Source organism: Procambarus clarkii, chromosome 33 (assembly GCF_040958095.1).
Source record: "Procambarus clarkii isolate CNS0578487 chromosome 33, FALCON_Pclarkii_2.0, whole genome shotgun sequence".
In the NCBI taxonomy this organism is placed as follows: Eukaryota; Metazoa; Arthropoda; class Malacostraca; order Decapoda; family Cambaridae; genus Procambarus; species Procambarus clarkii.
In genome coordinates this window covers 15,816,344-15,824,497 of record NC_091182.1, presented here as the reverse complement: position 1 = coordinate 15,824,497, position 8,154 = coordinate 15,816,344, and positions in this window count along the sequence as shown.

Here is an 8,154-nt window from a genome sequence, read left to right as displayed (position 1 = left end):
ACATGGGCCTCGAGGTACAGTTGGCTTCCCTTTCGACTCATTATCGGGAATCCCAGGATCGTTTCCCTAGAGACAAATAGTTTGGCACTTTTTTTCACGTAATTCCTCTGGTTACCAAGCAGTAAATAGGTACCCGGGAGTTAGGCAACTGTTGTGGGGTGACATCCTGGGGAGGGTCAGTAGGTCGATCTTGTGGGGGATCTTGATATAAGCCTAAGGTGTACTTACCTATTTGTGCTTGTGGGTGATGAGCTGTAGCTCTTTGGTCCCACCTCTCAACTATCAATCAACTAATGTACTGGTTCCTAAGCCTACTGGGTTCTATCATATCTACACTTGAAGCTGTGTATAGAGTCAGCCTCCACCACATCATTTCCTAATGCATTCCATTTGTCTACTACTCCGACATTGAAAAAGTTCTTTCTAATGTCTCTGAGGCTCATTTGGGCACTCAATTTCCACCTGTGTCCCTTAGTGCATGTGCTCCTTGTGTTAAATAGTCTGTCTTTATCTACCCTATCAATTCCCTGTGAATCTTGTATGTGATGATCATGTCCCCTCTAACTCTTCTGTCTCCCAGTGACGTGAGGTTTAGTTCCCATAGTCTCTCCTCGTAGCTCATTCCCCTCAGTTCGGGTACTAGTCTGGTAGCAAACCTTTGAACCTTTTCTAGTTTAGTCTTATGCTTGACTAGATATGGACTCCTTACTGGAGATGCATACTCCAGGATTGGTCTGACATATGTGGAGAGCTGAGGGCAACATATGATTGTAAAATTAGATAATTACCTACAGAAAACACTCTACATGTAGATTGTGATGGGTCAGTAACTAGGGATGGGAAAGCAGGATGTGGAGTCTTGATCAGGGAGTACACTGACATCAGCACTGTAGATTCAGTTATTGGACGCCGCTTAACTGACAATGTCTCTTCAACGCAGACTGAACTCCATGGTGTATTATCAGGATTACAGGAAGTAGTCAAATGTGGTAAAAATGTCTGTTTCTTTATTGACAGCAGAGGAGCGTTAGAGTTTTTAAATAGCAGATGACCAGTATACCAGAGAATTGTGATGGAGTGTAGAGAGAATGTTAAGAAATTAGAAAAAACTGGGTATAAAGTAAGATTCGTGTGGATCCCTTCACATGTGGGAATACTGTTGAATGAGGTTGTTGTGTTCGAGCCCAGTGCCAGTCTATGATGGGCATTAAAATCTCCACAAATGATTGTGTTTAATGTTGTCGCTTGTCCAAATAACACAGAGAGATCCATTTCGGCATGTGGAGACCTGCACACATTAAACACTTCAAGTTTGTCGTGTCTTAGCTCAATAGTTACTCCCATTACCTCTGTCCCTGCTCCACAATCGGGTGGGCTGGTTATGGACTTAAAGATCAGGTCACATTTTACATAGATTGCACATCCCCTGGATTGCCCGTTGATCCATGGAAGGAAGAAGCCTCGATAGCCTGAGATTTTAGGTTCTAATCCGGCTCAAAGCAAGCTCTCCTGTAGTATTAGGATGTCTGTGCCTTTGGTTGCTGCTATGCATTGCAAGTGTTGCAATTTTGTGCACAGCCCTTGCGCATTCCATTGCAGGATCTTTAGACCTCTAAGTTCTTGGAATTTGCTGATAATACGTGGTATCCATGGAGTCTGATGAACACGCCATGGAAGTTGCAATTGGTGTATAGGTTCTTAGTGGACCTGAAATTGATTCATTAATGTCGCTTTCCGACGAGCTGGACTCGTCGGAAATCTGTTTTTTAGGGGGGTGTCTCCTGCCCTGCGTTCTTGAAGGTGAGGCTATTATATTTTCGTATTTCTTGAGCTTGTGCTCAATTGTCTTTCGAGTCTTTGTGGTTTGCTTGATACCGTGTAATGACAGCAGACTTTCGACCAATTCGGTGACCAAAGTTTTGAGCATTGGCCAGAGAGCGTCTAGTTGTGCGGGAGCACTATTTAATGCTGTGCAGGTTTGGGGCCTGGTTACTTTTTGACCCTTCTCAGTGGTCACTTTGACACTGGAACTGTTACTCTTACTCTTATTGCCCCCAGTGTGCTTACTGGACGCAATGGGAGGGCGACTGCTTTGAAATTGTTTCTTGTGGCCCCCAGCTATCTTTTTGTCCGTATGGAGGCCTTCACACCCTTCACCATGGCTGATGGTGAAGGGCCGTGTGCCCCCCCTCTACCTGAATGGGTAGACCCCACACGGTTTTAGTGGGCAGGGGAGCTGGTATAAGTTTTAGTGGGTGCTTCGGCTCCCCCTGTAGGCGTAGTGGGATTCGTTTGAAGCCTTTTGAGCCGTTCAGGGCATTTCAAGTTCCAGGCGTGACGTGCCTTGTAGCAATTTGGGCACTTTGCTTGGGCAGGGTAGTTTGTCTTGTGTTTATCAATGCAAATTTTTGTGTTGTGGGGCTGACTGCAGACTCCGCACCTCACTGGACATTGGCAGCCATCTTTGTGATGCCCAAATATCTGACATATAAAGCATCTTAGGGGCTCTGGGGTGTAAGGCCTGTGTTGGAACACGCTCCAGATTCCAAGGTCAAGTTTCTCCGGGATCCGTCCTCTTACTGTGAGAAGGACTTTTCTGGTTTCCTGTTTTGTGGTTCTTACCCACAAAAGATGGTCAAGAGCCATATGCAAGGGATAGTGGAGGACAATGATTTTTCGTATTTTATCATCTGGTTTGAGTTCCTCACATTTTGTGTAATTTGTCAGAATCGTTGCGGCCGACTCGCCTTTGGGCCTCAGAATATATTCTCCTCTGAGATTTGGTTTTGTTCTGATCTGGAGCTGGGGGCACTCTTTTTCGAGGTCCACTACAATAGCGTAGGAAGACGTACGTTCGGTATGCTGGACTTTGAAGACTGGCAGTGCAGATTTAGTCTGAGGAGCTGGAAGAGCTGGAGAAGCTGGAGTGTTTGTTGGAAGATGGGTTGTCATGGAGTGGCTTGTCCTGTTTGCCTTAGTCACACGATTCCACTCGCCGTCACTTTCAGAACTTGTATCGAGTATAGATTTTCTTCTCCTACACTGAGCAGCATTGCTGGATCTGTCACAATTCACTTCGTATTCCATGATTTAATTCAAATGCTCACTGTGGAGTGGTGTTTGGTGAGTGAAGATGATGCTCTGTGCTACAGGAGACAAAGTCAGCGTGGAGTTGGCTCACTGGGTGAACTGTCGTGTGGCAAATTGCGAAATTCAAGTAAGAACCTAGGCTCAAGAACTTTTTGCTTGCTGAAAATTAATGAACGTTATTAGTTTTGATATTGATATAATTGGACTGGAAGAGAAACGAACGACCCAGCAAACACAAATCATCTAGAAAACGTTCGTCTATCTCTTCCCATAGGCGTGGGAATGATTTGCATTGAGAATGGTGCAGGAGAGCCTTTGAGAAACTTTTAATCAAAAAATCCAAACACAAAGGTTTTATAATAAATTGTTTTTCTACAACTATTTTGTTCCTAATGTATTACAAATAGTTTTTACATGTTTAAATATAAAATTTATGGTGTTTTTTTTTGTAAAATTCAATATTAAATTGTGAATGATATTTATTGGCTCAGTGAAACGTTCAAAATCCATTTAGTTATAATATGATCAGAAAAAAATAGTTTTCCAAATTTTCTAAAAATCGCTCTTTTTAACACAATTTGACTCCTTATGCTTTCCACTAAACACTAATATCATGTTTAAATATATAATTTATGCATTATTCCCTAAGATAATTTATATAAATTATAAAAGTTGCTGGAAAGTGGTGTGAAAGAATCTGAAAACGTTTTGTTGTCTTATATTGGCGTGTTCTTATTAACTAGAGTGAGCGAGAGTGGGTAAGAGTGACTGAAGGTGAGTGAGAGTGTGTAAGTGTGAGTAAGAGTGAGTAAAAGTAAGAGTGAGTGAGAGTAAGAGTGACAGAGTGAGTAAGAGTGATTGAGAGTAAGGGTGACAGAGTGAGAGTAAAAGTGATTGAGAGTAAGGGTGAGTATGAGAGTAAGAGTGATTGAGAGTTAGAGTGAGAGTAAGAGTGATTGAGAATGAGAGTGAGAGTAAGAGTGATTGAGAGTAAGAGTGATTGAGAGTAAGAGTGATTGGGAGTAAGAGTGATTGGGAGTAAGAGTGAGAGTAGGAGTAAGAGTGAGTAGGAGTAAGAATGAGAATATGAGTGATTGAGAGTAAGAGTAAGAATGAGAGTAAGAGTGATTGCGAATTAGAGTGATTGGGAGTAAGAGTGATTGGGAGTAAGAGTGAGAGTAAGAGTAAGAATGAGAATAAGAGTGATTGAGAGTAGGTGTGATTGGGAGTAAGAGTGAGAGTAAGAGTGAGTAAGAGTAAGAATGAGAGTAAGAGTGATTGAGAGTAGGAGTGATTGGTAGTAGGAGTGATTGGGAGTAAGAGTGATTGAGAGTAAGAGTGATTGAGAGTAAGAGTGATTGAGAGTAAGAGTATGAGAGTAAGAGTGAGTATGAATGGGTAAGGGTGACTGAGAGTGAGTAAGAGTGGCAGAGAGTAAGAGTGACAGAGAGTAAGAGTGACAGAGAGTAAGAATGACAGAGAGTAAGAGTGACAGAGTAAGAGTGAGTATGAGAGTAAGAGTGAGTATGAAAGTAAGAGTATGAGAGTGAGTAAGAGTGATTGAGAGTTAGTGAGAGTAAGAGTGAGAGTAAGACTGATTGAGAGTAATAGTGATTGAGAGTAAGAGTGATTGAGAGTAAGAGTGATTGGGAGTAAGAGTGATTGGGAGTAAGAGTGATTGGGAGTAGGAGTAAGAGTGAGAGTAGGAGTAAGAGTGAGAGTAGGAGTAAGAATGAGAATATGAGTGATTGAGAGTAAGAGTGATTGGGAGTAAGAGTGATTGTGAGTAAGAGTAAGAGTGAGAGTAAGAGTAAGAATGAGAATAAGAGTGATTGAGAGTAAGAGTGATTGGGAGTAAGAGTAAGAGTGAGAGTAAGAGTGAGTAAGAGTAAGAATGAGAGTAAGAGTGATTGAGAGTAGGAGTGATTGGGAGTAGGAGTGATTGGGAGTAAGAGTGATTGAGAGTAAGAGTGATTGAGAGTAAGAGTGATTGAGAGTAAGAGTATGAGAGTAAGAGTGAGTATGAATGGGTAAGGGTGACTGAGAGTGAGTATGAATGGGTAAGGGTGACTGAGAGTGAGTAAGCGTGACAGAGAGTAGGAGTGACAGAGAGTAAGAGTGACAGAGTAAGAGTGACAGAGAGTAAGAGTGACAGAGTAAGAGTGGCAGAGTAAGAGTGACAGAGAGTAAGAGTGACAGAGAGTAAGAGTGACAGAGAGTAAGAGTGAGTATGAGAGTAAGAGTGACAGAGAGTAAGAGTGAGTATGAGAGTAAGAGTGAGTATGAGAGTGAGTAAGGATGACTGAGAGTAAGTGTGAGTAATAGTGCGTTAGAGTGATTGAGAGTAAGAGTGAGTAATAGTGCATAAGATTGATTGAGAGTGAGAGTGATTATGAGAGAATTAAGAGTGTGAGGTGTGAGAGGGTAACTGGCCAGGGAAGCAGGATGTGTGGTCACAGATAGGCCTAGGCCTAGGCCTCGTGATCTCTAATGTTGGTTTTTATATATATGTTGGATTTTTTGTCCTGTTTCAAATTATAATTATTTAGCAGGAATGTAATAAGATATTGCACAGTATTAATGTGACAATAATATATGCATTATTTCCTTGATAATCAAACTTGTTGTTCAAAGATAATATACAATCTTTGAAGGAAACATTTTGAGAGGGAGAGCTGGCAACACTGGGCTGGTGGTGTGAGAGACATATGGTTAGTTGTGCTCAGACCTTCAGTGGTGAAGGGTGTGTCCCAGGTGGCCGCCACCAGCCGCCACTACCCACCACCACCAGCCGCCACCCACCACCGCCACCCGCCACCAGCTGCCACCACCCACCACCAGCCGCCACCCACCACCGTCACCCGCCACCCGCCACCAGCCGCCACCACCCACCACCGCCACCACCAGCCGCCACCAGCCCCCACCACCCACCACCACCAGCCGCCACCCACCACCGCCACCCGCCTCCAGCTGCCACCACCCACCACCAGCCGCCACCACCCACCACCGCCACCACCAGCCGCTACCCGCCACCACCAGCCACCATCAGCTGCCACCAGCCGCCACCGCCCACCACCAGCCGCCACCACCGCCAGCCGCCACCACCGCCCGCCACCAGCCGCCACCGCCCGCCACCAGCTGCCAACACCACCAACCGCCACCACCGCCCGCCATCAGCCGCCACCGCCCGTTGCCACAGTCGCCAACGCCAGCCGCCACCACCACCCACCACCACAGCCACCGCCGCCTGCCACCACCCACCACCACCAGCCGCCACCACCCACTACCACCAATCGCCACCCGCCACCACCACAGCCGCCGCCACCACCACCCACCACCACCACCCATCACCGCCGCCACCACCCATCACCACCACCACCACCCACCACAGCCGCCACCACCACCCCAGCAAACAATTTTAGGTTGCCACAACATATCTGGAAAGTATTTGAAAGTATTGGAAACGTTTGTTTTATCGTATCAGATACGATATTGTGTGTGGACTTAAATAGGTTTCCAAAACTTATAACCAAGACATATGTATCTAACACTAATTTGAGATGTTGTGGCAACTTTACACTCCTAACATAAGTCATTCATAATCCATTCATACACCAATATGAATCTCTTATGAAAGGTTTGAGCCAATAATCTGAACCATTTTCACATCTTTGTGTTTAAAGTTAAGTTTCTTGAAATTAAATTATATTTTATATTATATTATTTTTATTATATTTTATATTATATTATTATTTTCAATTTAAATATTAAAACCAATTTAAGGGTAAAAAAAATCTAATAATTTATATTTCTTTTATTATTTACTAACAATTATAATTATTTACTAACGGAGAGAGGGGAGGCTGGACGGCGGAGAGTGGCGGACAGTGGCGGCGGTGGCGGATAGTGGCGGCGGGCGGACAGTGGCGGCGGGCGGACAGTGGCGGCGGCGGGCGGACAGTGGCGGCGGCGGGCGGACAGTGGCGGCGGGCGGACAGTGGCGGCGGTGGCGGATAGTGGCGGCGGGCGGACAGTGGCGGCGGTGGCGGATGGTGGCGGCGGGCGGGCGGACAGTGGCGGCGGGCGGACAGTGGCGGCTGTGGCGGATAGTGGCGGCTTTGGCGGCGGTGGTGGACAGTGGCGGCGGGCGGACAGTGGCGGCGGCGGGCGGACAGTGGCGGCGGCGGGCGGACAGTGGCGGCGGTGGGCGGACAGTGGTGGCGGCGGGCGGACAGTGGTGGCGGCGGGCGGACAGTGGCGGCGGTGGGCGGACAGTGGTGGCGGCGGGCGGACAGTGGAGGCGGCGGGCGGACAGTGGTGGCGGCGGGCGGACAGTGGTGGCGGCGGGCGGACAGTGGTGGCGGTGGCAGACAGTGGTGGCGGTGGCAGACAGTGGTGGCGGTGGCGGACAGTGGTGGCGGTGGCGGATAGTGGCAGCGGGCGGACAGTGGCGGCGGTGGCGGATAGTGGCGGCGGGCGGACAGTGGCGTCGGGCGGACAGTGGCGGCGGTGGTGGATAGTGGCGGCGGGCGGACAGGGTTGGCGGCGGGCGGACAGTGGCGGCGGTGGCGGATAGTGGTGGCGGGCGGACAGTGGCGGCGGGCGGACAGTGGCGGCGGGCGGACAGTGGCGGCTGTGGCGGATAGTGGCGGCGGCGGGCGGACAGTGGAGGCGGCGGGCGGACAGTGGAGGCGGCGGGCGGACAGTGGAGGCGGCGGGCGGACAGTGGTGGAGGCGGGCGGACAGTGGTGGCGGCGGGCGGACAGTGGTGGCGGCGGGCGGACAGTGGTGGCGGCGGGCGGACAGTGGTGGCGGCGGGCGGACAGTGGTGGCGGCGGGCGGACAGTGGTGGCGGCGGGCGGACAGTGGTGGCGGCGGGCGGACAGTGGTGGCGGTGGCGGACAGTGGCGGCGGTGGCGGACAGTGACGGCGGTGGCGGACAGTGGCGGCGGTGGCGGACAGTGGCGGCGGTGGCGGACACTGGCGGCTGTGTCTGGCGGTGGTGGCGGGCGGTGGCGGGTGGCGGCGTCTGTGATGAGTGGTGGCGGCTGGCGGTGGTGGGTG